The sequence below is a fragment of the Rhinopithecus roxellana genome, chromosome 14 (genome assembly GCF_007565055.1).
Source record: "Rhinopithecus roxellana isolate Shanxi Qingling chromosome 14, ASM756505v1, whole genome shotgun sequence".
NCBI lineage: Eukaryota > Metazoa > Chordata > Mammalia > Primates > Cercopithecidae > Rhinopithecus > Rhinopithecus roxellana.
The window spans coordinates 135,223,183-135,242,543 of record NC_044562.1 but is presented as its reverse complement, the minus strand read 5'-3'; positions in this window follow the sequence as shown (position 1 = coordinate 135,242,543).

Here is a 19,361-nt window from a genome sequence, read left to right as displayed (position 1 = left end):
TGAAAGAAAAAAAGATTTTAAAAAACTTAGAAGAAAATTTTCAAAGTTAAATTTTCTGAATTTTAGACAAGAAAAAAAGTGACAAACAGCTTTCCTTCGACTAACTGATCCTCATTCTCGGTTCTGTAACTCTACGGAGCAGACAATGAATTGCTTAAAACCATGTCCATTTCCTGGTACATCAAACTCACAATTGCAAGCAATTCGTACCCTTACAACTATGTGTTCTCATATTATTGGAGAGGAATTACGGAATGGTCAACTTTCTGCTCTCTTCGGTGCAATTTAAGCTAATACCTAATATCCCAGCTTAATAATAATATACCCCTCCACTTCACGCCACTAATGGTCTTTGTTTGTATGAAACATTAATGCTCATTCAAAGACTATCACCCCCCATGTGCATGTACTACATAAGAACATGTACATTTTCATTTCTAATTCCAGCATAGGATTGCATTTCAAATGTGTGTGAAAAAGTGACTTGACTGCACGCTATTCTTAAAATTATAGAACAACAGGATCACTGGACCTTTCATTTCTTGATACACAGAACTTCCTGCTGGCAATCGTTCAAACACTTCGAAGGAGTTTTTTTTGTGTCCCTCACAAACTTGTTTGTGAACACTGAATTAAAATTTAATGGGCAGAGAGTATAACTTACCTCAAACTATACCATAGCTCCTCTGTATTGTTACTATATGCAAAACATCACAATGGATGCTCTATAAAACTGAGAGACTTAGCATTTATTCATGAACTCCCATTATGCTAGAGAAAATTCCTTGTACGTGGCAAGGTGTACACGCATCCCATGCAGTATCTCATGTAATCCTAGAAACTTAGCTGGCCTGTTTTACAACTTAGGAAGTTGAGGCTTAGCAAGGTCAAAGAAATAACCTAAAGTCTAACAGGTGTTAGGGTTGCAACTCAACCCTAGGAAGTATTTAATGTGAAACTGTTAATGTGATATTAATCTTCAAAAGCATTGGTGTCATCCTTTTGCTTCAATCTTTGTGAGAGAGGAATCACCAGGATGGGTTCAGTTTTGTTTTGAGTGGTAAGTTGTATATATAAGTGAAGAGGAGGAAAGAGAACTTCAGAGTGAGAACCAGGAGTTATAAAGTGGTAGGCCTGGAACAGTAGTGGTGCTGTGAAGCGTAATAGACCACTGATACTTAATGAGTAATAGAAATATTTGAGAAACAAGGGGAACCTCTAAAGGTTAATTTTTAAAATCTCTTATAATTCTGCAAGTTGCTGCTAGATTAACTGCCACGCACTGCTGGTACATGACTATCCTTCATCTACTCTGCACCTACGCTTGCCTCTAGCAGTGCCCCCAATTTCCTGGCCACACATTCGTCTCCAACCCTGCCTCTCCCATCAGCCAGTGCCTGTGTTCACTCCTGTTCTACTATCTATTTGCTGTCCCTCTACTCTTACATTTTAGATTAGTTGGAAACTTAGTGAGTCAGTTCTTTATTTTAACTCATTAATCGAATAACCCTGACATCAGGGCTCAGCATTCATGACACTAATTCAGTGTGATGTGCTCCAGCCTACCTAGCTGCAAATCACCCAAAGGGTCTCTTTACATACTCGTTTCTTCTCTCTTTGCTATATCATCTTTCTGGAAAAGACGAGTGTAGACCTTCACAAAGAATCTATAAACATCTCTTAATGTTTGTAGCCCATTCATATGCTTTCTATGATAAATATGTTTCTTAATCTTTGAGTCACCATCTTCTCTAAATGTTACTTCTTTTGACTATAATTAATAGCAACTTTAATTATACCTGATGACTTAGTGATAATAAAATATGCATAATCGAAACTGAATTTAAACTAGTTATTAGTCATAATCATGCTTGAGCAATTGTTAATGTTGGCAAACAGGCACTTAAATTTATTGTTATTTTTCATAAGCCTAATGAGGTCGGAAACATCACTCACAAAAGCTTACAAACATGGCACTTTTTAGCACTGAAATCTTCTGTAAGCGAGTGCTATTGAAAAATTGCTTAGAAGGGAATAAGTATTCCTTTAGAATAACAGAAGGACAGTGATGTAAACCACCTCCCCCCACACCCCTACCCCCGAATGCTCTCTCTTTCCCTTCATCATACTATAAAGTCTCTTTTAGTGGAAATATCATGGGCCTAAATGTCTGCCTAGCACAGTTTTAACTCTAGCTAGGTGATTTTTGGGAAATTATTTACTTCTTCCACCCTTCATTTTCTTACCTGTAAAAAGGGAATAATGATAAGAAGTGATAATAATAAAATAAGGTAGCATATGCATACGTAAAATGCCCAGACGTGGATCTGACGTAGATTAAGATGGTAATTCCTAGAAACATTTAATATGTTTTACACACATAGGTGATCTAAATGTAGTCCAGTGGCAAAGCCACGATCCTCCCCTCTCTATAGCTACTTCCCCAAATCACTTTTTCTTCAGTATTCAATGGAAAAGGAGGTGTTGTTTGACATCACTCTGAGAGCTACTACTTGGCCTTTCCCCATCTTCTCTTATCTGGCTTCAAATCATGATACTGGAGGCTGCCTCAGACTCCACTTCTTTTGTTGCTAGTTACCTTTTGGATTTCTGGAATTATTGTTCTCCCTTGATACAGCCCTCATGCTGGCTTCAAAATGAAGTGAAATTTTTACAGGAAAGGGATATGGATCCAGACCGTAAGAGATGATTTTTTATTTTATTTTGTTTTATTTATTTAATTTAAGCTCTAGGGTACATATGCACAACATGCAGGTTTGTTACACAGGTATACATATGCCATGTTGGTTTGCTGCACCCATCAACTCATAATTTATATTAGGTATTTCTCCTAATGCTATCCCTCCCCCAGGCCCTCACCCCTCGACAGGCCCTGGTGTGTGATGTTCCTCACCCCATGTCCAAGTGTTCTCATTGTTCAGTTCTCACCTATGAGTGAGAACATGTGGTATTTAGTTTTCTGTCCTTGTGTTAGTTTGCTGAGAATGATGGTTTCCAGCTTCATCCATGTCCCTGCAAAGGACATGAACTGATCCTTTTTTATGGCTGCATAGTATTCCATGGTGTATATGTGCCACATTTTCATAATGCAGTCTATCATTGAAATCTCATGCAAGAAAGAATTCAGGACAAGTCCATAGAGTAAAGTGAAAGCAAGTTTATTAAGAAAGTAAAGGAATAAAAGAATGACTACTTCATAGACAGAGCAGCCCAGAGGGCTGATGATTGCCCATTTTTATGGTTATTTCCTGATGATATGCTCAACAAGGTGGGGATTATTCATGCCTCCCCTTTTAAGACCATGTAGGGTAACTTCCTGATGTTGCCATGGCATCTGTAAACTGTCATGGAGCTGGCTGGAGGGTAGCCGTGAGGATGACCAGAGGTCTTTCTTGTGGCCATCTTGGTTTTGGTGGGATTTAGCTGGCTTCTTTACTGTAGCCCATTTTATCAGCAAGGTCTTTATGACCTATATCTTATGCTGACCTCCAATCTCATCCTGTGACTTAGAATGCCTTAACCATCTGGGAATGCAGCCCAGTAGACCTCAGCCTTATTTTACCCAGCCCCTATTCAAGTTGGAGTTGCTCTGGTTTAAATGCCTTGGACAAAAATGAGAAAATCATTGACTGCTCTATCCCAAGTGTACACCGCCTGCCCTTGAGCTTCCCACAACACCACTTAAGTCTGTTGTGTGTAAAGGATTCTGCTATAGGTTTGACCATAATTTGAGGCATTTACATCATAAGGAGAGGAAAATTCTTTAAAATTGAATGCTATATATGTCCATTGCAAAGTTCAAGGAAAGAGAGAGAGAGAGAGGGAGGGAGGGAGAGAGAGAGAGAAAGAAAGAAAAGAAAGAAAGAAAGGAAGAAAGAAAGAAAGAAAGAAAGAAAGAAAGAAAGAAAGAAAGAAAGAGAGAGAGAGAGAGAAAGAAAAGAAAGAGAAAGAAAGAAAGAAAGAGAAAGAAAGAAAGAAAGACTCTTAACAGGTAGTTCACACATCTCTGGTGTTGTTTCTCTAGCTCAGGATCATCCCTTAACTCTCTCTCTCTCTCCAAAGGCATACATTTTTCTTCACTTATGCACAGTGGTGATCAGTTTCTCCTCTGGAAAATCTTACTTCGATACTAAATGTTGATTTTCACTGGATGATCTATCCTTTTCAACCTCCACCCGAATATCTGTGGGGCATGAAAGTCAGTGCAACTATTTTTCTCAAACTTTAGATTATTTTACCTGGAGTCACACCATGAAGACAGACTACTTCAGTGTGTGGTGTGTATCGTATGTGTATGGTGTGTGCATGTGCATGTTTAGTGTAAAGGGAGAAGTATTGATCCATGCTGTATACGTAGTCTCCCTTAGGGTTTCTCTCTCCGTGTGAGGTGAAGGCATTCCTTTCATTTTTTTTCTATTGTTTTCAATCTTTATTTACAAACTCCTAAGATAATATTTGGACAAAACACACATACACACAAACCCACACTCAAGTAAACATTCTAAAGCTAAACGGTACAGTATAGGCTAAACAGAGATAGTACGGTATAACTGGCATTAATTGGGGGTAGGCGAAGAGACTTTTTCCTAAAGGCATAATTATTTACAAAAGATTTTTCCCGCCCAAATAAAGATAGCTTTTTATATTATTATGAGGCAGACCTGTCTTGGCAACCCTCTTTTTCTTTTTAAGCATCTATTTCTGAACTCCTCACAGAACCTTAACTACATTTAAAAAGGGGCCAATTACAACATCTGTTCTTTCAAATAGCAGCATGTCTCCTTTGACTTTATTGGCATGTTCTGCCAGGAAAGAGGTAGCCCACTCAAATGGGGCAACTGAGGACGATTTAACGAAGGGACTATTTACAAAGGAATAGGAAGTGTTAAGGTAGACTTACAGGGTATGATGGTTTAGTATCTGGGCTAGTGGAAGTTAAGAGTCATAAAGTTGATGGAGGGAGAAACAGTTAGTGGAATGAAAGAAAAGTATTTAATAGCTATAAGCAAATGCCACTCCATAGGAACTGTGGCTTTCGTTAGAGGTAGGGAGATAACTTGAGGCAATACAGAGGATGGAATCTGATGGAATAAATGCCTTCATGTCTCTATCTCTTCATTTGCCCTTTTTTTCTTTTCTTTTGTGTGTCCCATCCCTCCATTGGCAAAGGCCAAACAGAAACCAATAAGGCAGGGGGCCACCAATGCAGCCCACCTATGGGTATAAAGCAGGTTAAAGCAGGACAAAGGGGATCTTGGGGAACAGATGGAAAAGATCCTGTACATCTCCTTAACTTCCAGTTCAAAGTCATGAGATGTGCGAAGTTGTTGGTCTCTCCTCCTTCTGAGAATCTCATTTAAAATGATAGGAAAGGAATTTTAAAAGCCCTAATTCCTTCTCAAAAACAAAAGGAGAGGACCATTAGTGGAGGGGAGATCTTTATGGATGACAGAACATTAATGGGTGAGACCAAAAAGTAGAGAAATTGATGACACGACATTGTGAGCCATGACCTAATGTAGCAGGAAGGTGGTTGGTGGCAAGGAGAAAGCTCTACCCAAGAGGACTATGCCGAGCTGTGGTGACTGGTCTGATGGAGGACAGGAGTGAGGGGTAGGACTTAAAAAAATATGGGTTATTAAGTAACCAGTAGAGGCATAAAAATAGCAACATCATTATCAAAGATTGAAAGATGGTACAAAGTAAATTGTCAATTACTGCAAAAAGTCAATACGTAATGTCTGAAGTTCATAAATCAAGAAGTAATGACATAAGCATAGTATTTATAGATTTGGAGGTAACCATAGAAAAATTAAATACAGAAGCAGTTGAAGGTGTTCCTTCTGAAAAGGAAGACAGAGAGTAAGGAAGCTTTCATAGTGGGTGAGTTGCTTCTCACTGTGAGTCTTCTAGTATTCATGATTTTTAAAAAATGCATATATAATTTTAATAAATTCTTATTTCATTGTACTGGCTTTCTGTAAGTTAACATCTTGATATGGGTAGGTCCATTATTTATACCAAACCTACCAGTTGATTCCATCTTTGCCTACACTGTCTTTTCTCTCCACTCTTTAAAACCCTCACTGTGCTCCTCCCCCTCTCCCACCTTCCCCATGTGCTCACACCCAGAGCCATACTCACATACCTTCCTTCTGAATGTAGTTAATTACATGTCTGTCTTTGTAAATAAATGCCTTGCACTCTTACATCTCAGTGCCTTTCTTCAAAGTGTTTCCTTGGCCTGAATGGCTCCATTCATATATATATGCATATATATATGATTTCATTCATATATATATGCATATATATGATTTCATTCATATGTATATGCATATATATGATTTCATTCATATATATGCATATATGATTTTTTTCTATTTAACCATCAAGGCCCTCAAAGCAGATAAAAATCTGTCTCCTTCATGAGCCCTCTTTGGTTGCCAAATTCTAAAATGATTTCTGTTTCTTCTATACCTACCTAACCCTGTGTCACTCTCTGACACTGCTCACACTGCAGTGTCTTCTAACTAGTTGTGTATATGTCTGCCCCTTTTCTTCTTGCTTAATTGTAAGTTCTGTAGGTCAGAGATTTGTGTCTGTATTTATAGTGCAAATAGTCTATCTTCCACATAGCAATTGAAATAGTTGCTAGGCACTTTAATGATAATTGATTTTTGTTGTTGATGTTGATTCAGAAGGCATCTAAAGATTGTCAAATGAGTGCCTCAACACATTAACGTGAGCATCAGTTTTTTTTTTGTTGATGTTCCTATTAATACTTCTACTTCTCAGCAAAACCCTGAAGTAAACAATATTTTGTTCTTTCCCAATTTTAGTGCCTCTTCCCTAAATTCCAATTATATACATATGGTTATAAGGTTATGAGGTTATAAAGAATAAGAAATCTAATAAACTAATATCCATAAATTGGTTACTAATATATTAATTATTATAGGTATGTTTTGTTTGCATTATAAAAAGTGGCCTGGATGGAGAAATCCCTTACTCAAGGGATTGAGTTGCTAACAATAAAACACCAGCGATTTCAGCTGTTGTTTGGAGATCAAAGAGGGCTTCTGGGGCCCCTCTGATCATGTCAAAAAACTTTTATGCCATTGGCAAGGTAGATTCTAATTAAACATATTAAGACAGTGGGAAATAATTATATTTGAAATCACCATTGTTAAGTATTGTGTGTTTATTTCATAAAAGTAAGATGGAGTGTTAACTCTTGGTCTTTGCTTGTTATTGTCATTCCCAGGTTGACTTTCCACATGTGCTTACTTTATCTCTCTCTCAGTTGCTACCTGGATTTTGATCTACATCAACATAAAAGGGCACTATTTAATTTCCTTTTTCCTTTACTTCAGGAAATGCCACAATAAAACAGTCTCGATACAGAATCATCATCCAAGAAGCAGCCAATGGAGGCCAGGAATGCCCAGATACCTTATATGAGGAGAGAGAGTGTGAAGATGTCTACTTGTGTCCTATATATCGGTAAGTAGTTATCTTTTAAAATTATCATTAGACCTACTACAAATTATAATCTATTTTCTTTCATATAATATATGGTCATTTGGTGAAAAATAAGAAGTAAGAGGGGATCTGGGATTTACATATCTTCAAATATTTTACTATTCTTACCCTCTTATCTGGAACATATTTGGGAGGAGTAGAGAATATGAAAGTCTAATTAACAGGGGGGAAAGGAAGCATGTTTGACCGTAAGTGAGCTGCTTGACTTACGCCACCAAGCAATCCATTTTCAGGATCATGTTCGAAAGAGATTCAGAATGAGGTTGTTACGGTTGTTATCTGGGGGCTGGGAGAAGGAATACACACCACACACACATACACACACACACACGCGCGCGCGCACGCAGGAGGTAACTTACCTTCATTCTATTGTTTTCATCCTAACATCTTTAGTCAAGAATTAAGAGCATATTTGTACTCCCTTGTTTATTTTAATTAAAAATGTTTTTGGTTCTCAATTTTTGTGATACACAATTTCAGAAACCATTCAATTAGAAAAAAAAAGTTTAACTTATGCATAAAATTTTTTATTACAAAAAGAAAATAAATAACTTTTAAACTATATATGTTCCCTGTATATTCCCTCTTGGCAAATTAGTGTTTACTATTGATAAAAATAATACTTGAGGTTTCTTTGCTTACTCACAAACTTCCCCCCTTTTAACACCTGACAATTTTAAATCTGATTGAAATGCTACTTTAAAGTGTATTGGGAGTAAATTCAATCTCTATGGGGTTTTACTGATTTGTGAAAATAATCCGTGGTCTTAAAAATAATATGGGTTTTATCAGCACACTTAAAAATGCCTTCAGCAAAAATGTCCCATGTTTCTGCTAATTATTTGAGAAACTAAACTTAAAGCTGTGAAATTCAAGGGCTAATTATTTGAGAGAGTACAAGTTATTTCCTTTTTTTAAAGAAGAAAGATATTGTTGAAGAAGTCTAAATTACTATTGATTTTATCGTCCTTTACTTTCATTGTTTTTATCCTATGACCAGTTTTGGGAGGATGTAAATAAACACTGGGAACATGCCCAGACTCTCATTTTTTTCTCATTAACCACAGGGCCATTGTGGAAACACTGTCAATATTCATCCTTTTGTACAATGTCTAAATATTGAAACTTCTGAGCCCAGCAAAAGAGCTCTCAAGGAAGGTATCCAAATGAAAAAAAATAGCCAAATCAAATATTATTAGACGTTTTTATGAACCCAGGGTTGTTATAATCAGACAGAATCAAAAAACTATTAGTGGGATCTTCCATTTCTTTGTCCACTCATTTTACTCTCCCATTGCACTTCAATTTAGCTACTTGTGTTTGAGCTAGTTGCTGTCAATGACCTCCTGCCTTGTTCCCCAAAAATCGGTTCTACTGTGTATGAATTGGATCATTGTGCCATTTTTCGTGATGCGTAGTTCAAAATGTATCCAAGTTATCAGCATGAATCTCTGCTCCTTCATGAAACATCCTTGAATTTTGAGTGATATATAGTTCCAATTTAGATTTTGCTTTCCCCTTTATTGGTATGTTAGGGAGGAAATTGTCTTAGGAAGCGAGTTAACATAGGATTTTATCATTCTCTTCTGATTCTTCTTTCTGAATCCATTAAGGTGATATATTCACATGTTTACCAAATTAAAACAGAATCAAAATGCCTATTTAATCTGTCATGTGAATTTGAACTTCTCTCAGTACATTCAGTAGATAAGACAGCATGGGCACCTTTATCCCTATGTAGAACTGGCAATAAGATGTTGCCAAGAGGATGTGGCTGAATATCCAGAGACAGGACTGGCAACTGGCCTGTCCTGACTTGCACAGCCTGGGACAAATCATGTAACCTCTCTGAACCTGGGTTTATCATCTTAAAATTGAAAGTTTAGTAAAGGAATTCCAAAAATTTCTTTCCTCCATTTCAGTCTATTCACCAAGGTAAAGGACATTGAACTCCTCGGTCTCACTTTGGTCAAGAAAGCCTATGTAAACTCAATTTAAGGAAATTAAATGACTGAATGACATATTTTAGTTCAAAAGTTGGACTAAAATCCCTTACCTTTTGGCTTCTGTATCTTGGAATCATGTGGAATGTGTCTGTTCATGTATAAAGTAAATTTATAACAGTTTAAAATTAATAGATGCTTTCTTTAAATGTAACAGGTTTCCTGTTTAGCTGTTTCCTGATTTTTTCCCCCAACTCTTCAGCTATTCCCATTATGAAGGCCACTTGAATGAGGTCAATGATGTTTTGCTTCATGTTTCTCTTTCCTTTTTTGAAGTAGTTCTCTTATCAGAGGTATTGGCTCATATGAAAAGGGTTAAAATGTACTAAGTGAAAGAGCAGAATCTATAGTTATACTTAGGGTTGGGGTTTTCTGGAATATTGTGAAGAGACAGATTTAAGGTTGGGGTTTTCTGGAATATTGTGAAGGACACAAGTCATCATTTGCCCTGTGAGTCATAAAAAGAGAGTTTTGTTGACCTGAGAAAGAAAAGCCAGTAGAAAGTGAGAAGATTGCCTTCAAGATTGTATCCTCTGAGGACTAGAAATCATGGTATTTTATCAACGCAGGTCCATTCCTCTTTCCTAAGATGAACTATCGGATAAGATAGGTCCATGGTGCCCGTTCTTTTACTCTATAACCTATTGAGATGTTTGATTTACTTCAGAAGACCTTGGAAACACCTTATAAATGGAAGCAGTGGATTAAGTGTGAAGGCTTGTACCTCAAGCTTATAAAAATTTTGAAGCAGAAGATTAATGTGAAGTTTGTACCTCAAGCTTATGGATGTTCAAACCTTGATTCTCTAACACACCAATGGGACATAAGGATTTTCTCTCTCTTTTTTTCTTGTATTTTTTTTTTTTTGAAACAATTTTAAGTGCATAAAGAACTAGACCCTCTAGACTGGTCTGTGCCTCTAATGTTTATTATTGCCACTTTTCTATATTAACCAAAGTTTATGTGCAAAATATCCAAATTCAGTTTTTTCTCATTAGCCACAGTACCAATTCAAAAACATTGAATTACTGCCTAAATCATGAATCTGGGGTAGAGTGGACTATTGTCATTCTAGTGCTTGCCAAGGCTTGGTTTTATGACATTGGTTTCACATACAGTTTTATTGAATTACTGTCTTTATGTTTTTTAAACTTCAAACATATCTAAGTATTTCTTCTGCATGTTGATCACAGTGAAGTTTCTAGTCTATTGTTTTTGGTAATCACAGATGGAAGCCACAGAAATGGAGCCCTTGCATCTTAGTGCCAGGGTCTGTCCGGCAGGGAATAATGGGCAGCAGTGAAGCCTGTGGAATGGGGCTACAAACAAGAGGTAAGATGATTTTTACATAGATTTTTATTAATACATAAGTTAATATTATGTAACTCATATGTGTTGCTTATTTTTATACTTGAATGAATTGTGATATTATTGGCTTGAATTATTTATATTTATTGATGTTGAATATAAATAGGATTTGGCATAATTAATATTTTATATTAGATTAACTATAACCAGTTAGTGTACCTAAGGACTAAAGAAATATAAGCAAATATCTGTTCTCAGTCATAGCATACACTAATGCTCATGTTCCAAATACATATTAGATATTACCTGGTATCTGTGAATGAAGGTTATATCAAGATTAAATTTAACTGTCTGTATACTTTAGATTTTTTGGTGCTAATTAAATATTTGTTGATGAATGAAAGAATAACTGAATGAATTGACTAATCTTAATGATCATAGGATATTGCTTAAATATAATTGTCATATACATACTCATATCTTATATGTCAAATGCATACAAAGGAAGTATTAAAATTTCTGGAAGACATATGAATAAGCTTCTGGACCTGAGTAGAACTGCCTTTTATCATCAATGTCTAGAAGGTGTGGGAAATCTCTGAACAGTACTCAGAATCATCAGACTGCTCACTTTTCTATTTCATTCATAATCTAGGTGCCAATCATATGAAGCTTGATATGAAGTGCATTATTCTCCAAATCTAACTACTTTGTCACTAAAGGGATATATGTGGCAAAATTAGACCTTGTGGAATCAATCAAAGTATACTGGTTTCATAATTAATGTTCTTTTACAAGGCATATTTAGAATTAAGTTTCTATTTTTGTTACATAGGTCATCCTTTGGAAATAATACCCCTGTCAAAAAATGTATAGATGAAATTGATTGGTCAGGTAGTTTGATTTAAGACTTCTGTGGGGATCTACAGTGACTTTGTGTAAATTATAAGAATGAACCACTTTCTTAAGACACATTACTTTTATATATCACTAAATTGTTGTAATAATATGATATTGTTATTTTAAGATTTTTGCCTACTTTCTGCTGAGAAATTGTTACAGAATATCCAAATCACCAATATCTACTCCATGGATGGAACCCTATTAAAAAGTGGCACCTTTATGTAGTGTACAGTTTAAATAGCACCTTGAATTTGTTACTCTATGATACTACAATACTAAACAAAATCATTTAGTAAATTCTGCAGGGATATTGTTTGTAAATGATGTAGAATTATCACATAAAAAGCAAGATATTTCATATTTTCTAGAATATGAAATCTCTTTGGATTTCAATTTAAATGAACATTTCTAGCTGGATGCCTGATAGTCCTTTAGATTAGGCAATGAACTTTCTCTAAATTTGATACCAACATTAGAACAATCCTGGTGTTTAGTTGATGGGCAAGGTGCACTTTTAGCATAGTAGGATGGGTCTTCAATTTTAGTATCATGGAGGAAAGACATTTCTACCTCCATCTTTTCTTTTTTTTTTTTTTTTTTTTTTTTTTTTTTTTTTTTTTTTTTTTTTTTTTGAGACGGAGTCTCGCTCTGTCGCCCAGGCTGGAGTGCAGTGGCCGGATCTCAGCTCACTGCAAGCTCCGCCTCCCGGGTTTACGCCATTCTCCTGCCTCAGCCTCCGGTGTAGCTGGGACTACAGGCGCCCGCCATCTCGCCCGGCTAGTTTTTTTTTTTTTTTTTGTATTTTTTTTAGTAGAGACGGGGTTTCACCATGTTAGCCAGGATGGTCTCGATCTCCAGACTTCGTGATCCGCCCGTCTCGGCCTCCCAAAGTGCTGGGATTACAGGCTTGAGCCACCGCGCCCGGCCCATCTTTTCTTTAAATTAAGAACCATAAAGGAAAATACAAAACAATAAAACAAAATACATCTCCAGTGAGATCAATCTCCTTTAAAAATCACTCCAAAGAACTAGGAATACAGTAAACTTACTTTCAGGTAAATTAGGAGCCATTAGTAACCTACATCATAATATATAAATTTGGAAAGTAAATGGAGATATGGTAAAGTACTTTGCAGAACAGGATTACACCTAAGTGTTGGCAAGGGTGAAGGTGTGGGAGCTGGAGGGAAATAAAATGATATATCCTGGACAACTCCAGGAAGAAACCACATTCTGCAGAAGGAAGTGTGTGTGTGTGTGTGTGTGTGTGTGTGTGTGTATTGGGAGTTGAAGATAAAAACTGGAGCTCTGAAAGTCTGAACAAAGAGCAGCAAGGTTCCTCCTTGTTTAAGTTCCTCACCTTTCACTCTACTGAGTCAGATTTCTACCTTTTCTTTTTCTTGTGGGAGCATGGAGATGCATTCTCTGGGAAACAGAGAGGTTTTAGACTCTGGACAATAAGCAGAGGTGGGTGGAGATGCGGGGCTAGACTGAAATCAGGTGGATCAAAGGAATTATGAATAAGGAATATGAGACTCTGAATAAGGAATTATGAGACTCTGATTTCCTCTGAACATTAAACTGCTAAGAGTTGAAGATAGAGAAATGAGAATATAAAGGGGAGAAAAGTACCAAAGAAATAATACTAGAAAAATACTCATTAAGGAGCCAAAATGATTAAATAAGGCCCATATCAAGGCTTGTCATTGTGATATTTCAGACCACATGGGGTAAAGTCATTACCCTAAAGGCTTCCAGAGTAAACAGCATGATCTCTCCCCCAGCGTTCTTGAATAAGATTATAGGACTTTTCACATCAGCATTGGAAAGTGGAAGGAAATAGAGCAATAGCTTCTAAATGTGGAATGAGAATATTTTCAACCAAGAAGTCCATATTAAGTTATCATTCAGTTATTAGGATAACATGAAAATGTTTGCAGAAAACAAAATCTCCAAAAGCTTACCTTCAAAGCATCCTGTGTCGAGAAGTAAATAGAGTATATGCCTCATCAAAGATGAATAAATCAGGATGCACACTGGATATCCTCCCCAGAAGAGAGGACATTGGCATTCCTAGGAAGAAAGAGAGGGGAAATTCATGGACCACTGCTGTTCACAGGCCTCGAGTTGTTCACTAGGCTCATGTGGTGACAGCAGGAGACCTATAAAGTGTCAGGAGGGGTGTCTTAACATAAACAATAGAAAGAATAGAGGATTTGTCAGGTTTGACCTGGACAATTGCACTGAGAAGCATTTCATAGGTATAAAAACACTTATCCAGATTCATAGAAATGTCTGCAAATAAAAATGTTGTAGATAGGAGGTATAGTTACAATATACTTTTTCAGCTTACCTATAAAGAATATATTGTCATAAAAGCAAAAACATTAAATTATGGATTTAAGCAAAAAATGTGATTCAACATATTGAGAGTTTAGTGAAGGGACCTGGGAGGTGTTGTCCTCAAAAAGACAACAGTAGAAAACACTAAGGAATTGGCTAATGGAGCTATATGAATATATTTTTAGAAACATGAAGTACCCATTAGAAGAAACTGTAGAGCAGTAAAAAATAATTGACTCAAAGTGAGGAGTAAGGTAATTATTTGTTTTATCATTATTCAAGTTTCAATGCTATGAATATGTACTACTTTGGTAAAAATTTATTTTTTAACATAATCTGGCCAGGTGTGGTGGTTCACGTCTGAATCTCAGCACTTTGGAAGTCTGAGGTGAGAGGATTCCATGAGCTCAAGAGTTCAAGACCAGCCTGGATAATATGGCAAGACCCCGTGTCTATGAAAATAGAAATTTTTAAAAAATGAGCCAGACATGGTAATGTATGCCTGTAGTCCCAGCTACTCAGAAGGCTGAGGTGGGAGGATCATTTGAACCTGGGCAGCTGAGGCTACAGTGAGCTGTGATCATACCACTGCATTTCAGCCTGGGTGACAGAATAAGACCCTGGCTCAAACAATAATAATAATGCAATAAAGTGATCTATTCAATGTTCTAAGGGATTATTTAAGTAAATACATTGTAAAATGCTGAAAAAGCTAGGTCCAGGAAGGAAATTCAGGTGGGGGAAGGGAGGAGGAGGGACCTGCCTGTTTTATACTGTATGAAGAAGCTTCTGCTGTCAGCATTTTTTGCTGGTTTAAACAGATACGGTCTTGTTTCTTCACGCATATTAATAGGATGGATTGTGGTTCCTAAAAATACATGTCCCCATGCTAATCATCATAACCTGCACATATGACTTTATTTGCAGAAAGGATCCTTGTAGATGTAATTAATTTAAGGATTTAAAGCCTTTATCAATTTGGAAAAGTTTATTTTGTCTTTGAGTTCTTTGTATCCCAGAGGGAGTTTGAACTCAGACCATAAAGTCATGGGAAGACCGGCTTGAGGTTATACATTCTCATGAAGGATTCTCCTCTCTTGCTATCCAATGCTATGCTTTAGAATTGCAAGTTGTCTTGCCAAAACCTTGTGCCTAGCAAGTTTATTTCTATCTAGTTCATCCCTAAACACTAAGGGTGAATGTTAGTTGCCATTGCTTCTAGTGTGGGAATTTCATAAGATTCTCCATAGCCAACCTTATATTTTTTTCCTTCTGTGCATTATGAATCCATAAAAGTAAAAACTGGCATCTTCAAGATTTAATAGAAACCCTTGGGATGAAATTTGTCTTTCTTGTTTACCTTGCAGGGCCTCATACTTTCACTTTGTTTTGGGTGTTATGGATTCCTTACTTTCAGAGCACCCCAGCAATACATTCAGAAAATATATATGTTATCGTATGCTTTAGTCTTTTTCATTTGAAAGGATATTTCAGGATTTGTGTGCCATTAGACTGCCAGAAACAGAAGTACCACTTGTTTTATTTCATTGTGCGTTGGTTGCTGACCTGTTTAATTGGTTCATGGTTAAGATTTCATTCGTATAATAATTTTTCAGTTAAAATATAAGAAAAACAAGAAGGTAGAACAGCACATAGAGTTATAACTGTAGCTACACATCTACACCATCTCCAGGAAGATGGGCATTTTGAGTTTCATTGTCCTAGTTGTCTCGTACTTCCAGAAGACCCAAGTGTTCTTTCTGCCCAGAGTCTTGTGCTTTATCAGACTAATTTTTTTAACAGTGACTTATATTTTATGGCAAATGAAAGTATAAGAAGAAGAAATTTAAACATAATAATACACTTTGTAGAAACTGCCCTTAAAATGCTAAAACTTTAGTACTAAAAAAAGAGAGAGAGAAAAGTCGAGATGCTGTCATTTCTATAAGTGGAGTGTATTGTGCTAGGGACTGATTTTTTGTTTTGCTATCCACTATTTTAAAGCTGACTTAATGGACTTTCCAGTATTTTTCTTTTGTATGAACTTTCTGGTCATTTATCAGCCCGTGAGTATACTCTGTCAGCGACAGACTTGACATTATGGCACTGTAATGGATACAGAGTAGGTACTGGAGATCGAAATCATCTTGTCTATGATATCGTTGACTTTTTTGAACTATCTATAGTCTTTTTTGGTTTATTTTCACTGAACAGTGTTTAGGTGGACCAAAAGAGGCAGATCTCTAAATTCTGTCAAATCTTTTTGTTCTTCTTTAATTAGTTTTGTCACAGTTTTCTTACACAATAGTTTTGATGGAGATTCTGTATGCTTTTCTTTGCATTCAAGGAACCCCTTTAAAGTAAAGATGTTTTTCTGGGGAAAAAAATGAGCAAAATAATTCACTTTCAAAATTAGTTGTGGATTACCTTTAGTTTTTGCTTGTTTGTTTGTTTTGAATGGAATTAGAAATCAGAAGAAGTTAAATAATGGAGATCTAAAGTCTTAATTATACAGCAATAATACCTGGTATTTAAAAATGAAAATCCGTAAGAAACATATATTTGTGTGTATTTACCATTTTTGTCTGATATGCTTATTTAACATAACATTTCATAATCTAGTCTTTCACTAAGGCTTGTAATATGTGATTGAATCATTAAGAATTGATTTATGACCAGGCGCAGTGGCTCACGCTTGTTAATCCCAGCACTTTGAGAGGCTGAGGCAGGTGGATTACCTGAGGTCAGGAGTTCGAGACCAGTCTGGCCAACATGGTGAAACGCCATCTATACTAAAAATACAAAATTAGCTGGACGTGGTGGTGGGTGCCTGTAATCCCACCTACTCGGACGGCTAAGGCAGAAGAATCTCTAGAACCCGGGAGGCAGAAGTTGCAGTGAGCTAAGATCTCAAAAAAAAAAGATTAATTTGTATGATTTTCCAACATTATGTATAACATAAAGTATATATTTATATAAAACGAAGGCAAGTAAGTTGATTGCGTGAGTTGGATTCAGAGAAAACTATTTGTGTTGTAGATCTGAGTAGTCTTATTTTCTGATTAAAAGTGTTCTCCTCAGCTATGGTATCTTCATGGAGAGAAGGTTAAAGATACTACCCACCATCAGCTCATCATCCAACTTTTGTCTGGAAAATACATAGAAATATAGCAAAACACACACTCTAAAATAAAGATGTCATTTTAGTCTACCAAATGTCAAGGCAGCCAATCAGCTCGTTGTGTTCTTCTTTCTGATGCTAGGTATCCTTGTATTTTCAGAGACAAAGGATACCTCTGGAACATTGGACTTTACTTCTACGAATGGAAGAATCATAGTCACTTAACCTTCGAGCTACAGTTTTATTCTCTGCCGTAGCCATCTACCTACATCACGAGGAAAAAGTCATTTCAGTTGATTCAGAAAGCAAAGCACATATATAGGTTTGAACTGTGACTGAACAATAGCGAGAAAACAGAGATAGTCACAGCCATTTTTATTTTTAGTATGGGAGGAGGAAGAGGAGAAAGGTTTTCTGGGAAAGAAAGTAGTTTTTTCCATTTACTTCAAGGCTTGGACAAAAACAAGCTACCTTATCCACGAGCTGTGGGCATTTCCAGTAGGGGATATGGAGCAACTGTAACCTAGCCCAGGTGCCCCTTCCACAAATGTAACTGTATTCTAAGAGTGCAAAGCCATTTGGCAGTGCTTTCTCGTGGACTTGAAGAAGAGAGGACATGAACTCTGTCCAAATCAACATATCAAAGTTGCCGATATAGGCAACAGGCAAATACTTATCTAACCACACTATTTTTAATAACTTTAGTGAGATAGTTTTTAATAACTGTGTTCATAGCATAGAAAAAATGATTATACCCCAATATTTTTGTATTAAGGATTATTCTTGGGGAGAACTGTGCCGTGAACACCAGAGTAAAATATTGGAGGACATGATATTCTTTATTGATTTATCTAATTAATTAGCACCTGATACCAAATGATAGGTCATAAATATTTTAAGGAACCTAAAAAAAATCTCTCCTAAATATGATTTTTAGGTGGTAAAAGGAGAGGAAGATCAGGTTAAAATGTAGAAATTAGACAGTGTAGGGCAACTTTCTAAATTAAAATTTCTTCAGATTATAACAAAAGGATGGGTTTTATAACACCAGAGGCATTGGTTTTGAGAGTAAAGTGTTGGATTCACAGCAAAGATTGCATTTTAATCTAAGTGAATAATGATTCTGTGAGGTATTTTTCATTTTCTTTGCATGTTTTAGGGTAGGATTATATTTGTGACTTTTATGGTTGCTGCAGGTAGAATGTGCACACTTTTTAAAATTGGTGATAAATTAAAAATAAATATTAAAGGAGATGACCAACCTAAGGCAATGATGCTTTAGTAACACAAGATGAACTAACTGCAGATTCAGAGATGCTGTCTTGTGCCAGCCTCCCATTTTTAACGTAATAAGCTATGATACAAAGAACAGAGTAGCCCCTTCTTCCACCTCTACCCACCCACATCCAAGCAGATATTTCATTGATAAAATGGTTGTTGGATGTGAAGATGGGTGGGTGGGGGGTAATTTTTTTTTTTTAATTGGTAATGCAGTCATTTGTAAGACTGGTAGTAAGAAATTTCTCTTCTAGCTGCATGGTTCTCAGTCACAGAACTATCTTCCCTTCAGGAATGCTAATGTGAATTTCAAAGTCTACTGCAAACTGTGTAAATGTAATAGGATTATATGTCTCTTGTTCATGACTAAAATTCTATCTCTTCAAATAGACGTGAATTCCCTGGCTTCCCTTAACACTTGGATTACTAAGGTCAGGGTATTCATGTCTGTTTATCTCAGGTGCCATCTCAGGATTGCATCAGAAACATGTAATGTTTGTACATTTTTTGTTTTCATTTCTAAAGAGAACAGAAGCACTAACACTCTTTCCAGGTAGCAATGAAAGAACAAGGAGACCGCCTTTGCTCCAGAGGCTCTAAAAACTAACAGAGGAGTGTGAAAACTCAGCCTCACCACTACTCAGAATGCAAACAAATACAAAAGTTGTGAAACAATGCCTCTTTATGCCAACCATGTTATGAAAAATTTACATTGTGAGAAAAACAAAATAAAAAACAAATCACTCTTTTAGCTGAATTGTATGGGGAATGAGAATTTAAAACCTACTAGAGTCTATTAAACTTAGCAAGTACATAAAGTAATCTGCCTCATAGCAGGATAT